The following is a 3,884-nucleotide window of genomic DNA, read 5'->3' on the forward strand; positions in this document are numbered from 1 at the left end:
CTTGGTGGGACAAGTTGGTTTTGTCTAGAAGGAGAAATGGGGAACGACTTATTAATACATGGGAGGAGATGAAGCTTGTTATGAGAAGGCGTTTTGTTCCACCCCATTACTATCGTGATTTGTTTAATCGACTTCAAAGCATCACTCAAGGAGCAAGATCTGTAGAAGAGTATTACTAAGAGTTAGAAATGGCGATGACGAGGGCAAACATTGAAGAAGACCCCGAAGCCACCATGGCCAGATTTTTGGGAGGTCTTTGGAAAGAAATTGCTGATGTCGTGGAGTTGCAACACTACATGGATTTGGAGGAAATGTTTCACATGGCTGAAAAGGTGGAGAAACAGTTAAAAAGAAAAGGAGGTTCAAGTAAGTTTCTTCCAATTCATCTCCTTCGTCTTCTTGGAAAAATAACCGGTGGAATAAATATGAAGACCTAAAGAAGAAACATGGTAAGGATTTTGATTCAAAGAAGACTTTTCCAACAAAAAGTGACAAAAACAACCCTTCTTCTTCTCATACTTCAAAATTGACTTGTTTCAAGTGTTTGGCTGAGTGGCTTCTGGTACTGCATGGTTCCACTCTGCAAGAACTCCAAATCATTCTCTTGAAGCTCATCCTCTTAATCATAAATGATCCGCTCGCTTCACAATGCCCCAATTCGAAAGCTATGATTACGCTTGATGATGGATCCTATTTAAGTCAAAGTGAGGATGAGAATGATGGCAACAATATGTCATATGAGGATGAGGAAGAACTTAACGCGGTCAATAGTGGTGACGAAAGGGAGGCTCTTGTGACCATGAGGGCGTTAAACATGCAAGCTAAAGAAGAGGACAATCAACAGCGTCACAACATCTCCCATACTCGATGCCTAATCCAAGACAAGGTATTCATGTTGATCATTGATAGTGGAAGTTGCATCAACTGTGCTAGTTCTTATCTAGTGGAGAAGTTGGGGYTGCCAACTATCAAGCATCCAAAACCATATCGTTTACAATGGCTAAACCATCATGGAGAACTCAAGGTTGTGAGGCAGGTATTGTTGAGGTTTTCCATCGGAAAATATGAAGATGAAGTTTTATGCGACGTTGTACCCATGACTGCAAGCCATATCATTCTTGGATGCCCTTGGGAGTTTGATCGCAAAACAACTCATGATGGTTGTTCAAAAAAGTATCGTTTTGTACTCAATATTCAGTCATTCACCCTTGTATCTATGTCCCCACAACAAGTGTTAAAAGAACAAAGAAAAATGAGTGACAAAAGACTAAAAGAGGAGAGTTTGAAAAAGTCAAAAGAGAGTGGAGATGATAAAAGTGAAAAAGAAAGTGAAAAAAAAAGTAGTGAATGAAAATATGAGCGGAACACTCAAGGGAGAAAAACCAAAAGCCAGTGAGAGAAAAGGTGCTTTCTTTGCGAGCATGAGAGATGTAGATAGGGCGTTAACTTCCCATAAGCTTCTGGTTGTACTTCTGTACCAAGAAGTTTGCTTATCAACTAACAATTCACCTCATGATTTACCTTTGGAGATTGTTTCCGTTTTAAGTGAATTTGCAGATGTGTTACCCGAAGAAGTGCCCAACGGATTGCCACCAATTCGAGGTATAGAACATCAAATCGATTTGGTTTCAAGTGCAACTATTCCAAATAGGCCAGCTTATAGAGCCAACCCGGAGGAAACAAAGGAGCTTMAAAAACAAGTTGGCGAGTTACTRGAAAAAGGTATTATTCGTGAGTCTCTTAGTCCATGTGCCGTGCCCGTCATCTTAGTTCCAAAGAAAGATGGTACTTGGCGCATGTGTATTGATTGTAGGGCTGTTAACAAAATCACCATCAAATATCGTCATCCAATCCCTAGATTAGATGACATGCTTGATGAGTTGAATGGGGCCAAAATCTTTACRAAGATTGATCTTAAATMTKGATATCACCAAATTAGAATCAAAGAAGGTGATGAATGGAAGACCTCTTTCAAAACCAAATTTGGTCTTTATGAGTGGTTAGTTATGCCTTTCGGCTTAACTAATGCACCTAGCACCTTCATGAGGCTTATGAATCATGTTTTGAGGCATTTCATAGGGAAATTTGTTGTTGTGTATTTTGATGACATTTTGATCTATAGTCAAAGTATGCATGATCATGTTGAGCATCTTAAGCTTGTTCTTGCTACTTTGCGCGAGCAAAAGTTGTTTGCATATCTGAAAAAGTGCACATTTTGCGTGAAAGAAGTTGTTTTCCTTGGGTATATTGTTGGTGCTGATGGTTTACGTGTTGATGAAGCAAAAATAAAGGCTATTGTAGATTGGCCTATCCCTACAAGCGTTTCAGAGGTAAGATCTTTTCATGGGCTTGCAAGTTTCTATCGAAGGTTTGTGAAAGATTTTTCAACAAAGGCTTCACCTTTAAACGAGTTGGTGAAAAAGAATGTGACGTTTGAATGGGGAGAAAAACAACAAATGACTTTTGAGCAATTAAAGCATGATTTAACCAATTCTCCTGTTTTAGCACTGCCTGATTTTTCTAAGACTTTTGAAATTGAATGTGATGCTTCAGGAATTGGAGTTGGAGCTGTTTTCTTCAAGGAAACCGACCCGTACCGTATTTCAGTAAGAAGTTAAACGGGGCCACTTTGAACTATCCAACGTATGACAAGGAGTTGTACGTTGTTGTTAGAGCTTTGGAGATATGGCAACACTATCTTATGCCTAAGGAATTTGTGATTCACACCGATCACGAATCTCTTAAGTATTTGAAAGATCAAAGGAATTTGCACAAAAGGCATACCAAATGGATATCTTTCATAGAGACATTTCCATATGTTCTGCGATACAAGAAAGGTAAAGAAAACATAGTGGCTGATGCACTATCAAGAAGGTGGCATTGATTCGAGGACGAATCATTCTAAAGAGGGAGGGGATGATGGAGACCCTACCAAAAAGAAGGGACATAAGCATGAAGGAAATACAAAGCTGGATGGCAAAATGTATGAAGATGATCCACTTACAGCAATGGATGGGCCTATGACACGCTCAAGAAGAAAGAAGATGTAAGAAGCTTTAGCCAGTCTCATCATTTCAGCCCCTTTGGAAGAAATCAAAGACGTGCCCAATTGGAAGAATTATCTTATGTTGTTGGGCTGATTTCTACATATTTGGACCATCCTTGAAAGCCTAAGTGTGTGTCCCACAAATCACTGATCAAACTTCAATCTTCATAACAATGGTAGAATCTTGATATTTGCATTCAAGAACATGTAGATAGTTGAGAAAAAAGGTCAACTCAATATTTATTGGTCAAACCTCTTTTTACGTATTGTATGTACAAAATGAGCTCTCCTCTTTACAATTACAAAGAGTAACCATATTTATATGGTCAAACCTACTAAACATAGTCAAAGTCAAACTCATATAAGAAAGTCAAACACGCTGACTTTTACAATTATAGAGTATATTTAACTTTCAAGACAAATACAATTAATACTGATTTTCAATCCTAACATTCTCACCCTTTGTATTCGGAATTGAAAGAAAATTCTGCACTTTGAGTCCTTGTTTGAACTTTGAAACTTTAAGCACAAAATGTCATCTTTAAAAAGAATCTTCAACTTGAAATCTTCAAGTAATCAACTGTTGAGATAGAACTTCTAGCATTCTCCCTCTCGAATGTAGAATCACGGTGATCTTCTCTTTTGACAATGTAGAACATATTCAAAAACAATTTTCAGAAACACTGTACAAGATGTGATCTTCAAAGGATCTTCAGAATTAATCTTCAGACTTTTCTTTGGTAAACTTTTGAAACATTGATCTTCTCATTCAAAATCTCTCAGTCGTTGTAGCACACAAATAATCTTTTTGTAATTATCTTCAGTCGCGCTGCTTTTG

At 37.9% G+C, this 3,884-nt stretch overlaps 1 pseudogene; it reads left to right on the plus strand.

Annotated features, from left to right (window-relative positions):
- The first annotated feature begins 188 nt into the window (after nt 1–188).
- On the plus strand, nt 189–2,884 carry LOC112504102 (annotated as a pseudogene).
- Nucleotides 2,885–3,884: the final 1,000 nt, after the last annotated feature.

This window comes from Cynara cardunculus, unplaced genomic scaffold (assembly GCF_001531365.2).
Source record: "Cynara cardunculus var. scolymus isolate 2C unplaced genomic scaffold, CcrdV1 Un_Scaffold_4615, whole genome shotgun sequence".
In the NCBI taxonomy this organism is placed as follows: Eukaryota; Viridiplantae; Streptophyta; class Magnoliopsida; order Asterales; family Asteraceae; genus Cynara; species Cynara cardunculus.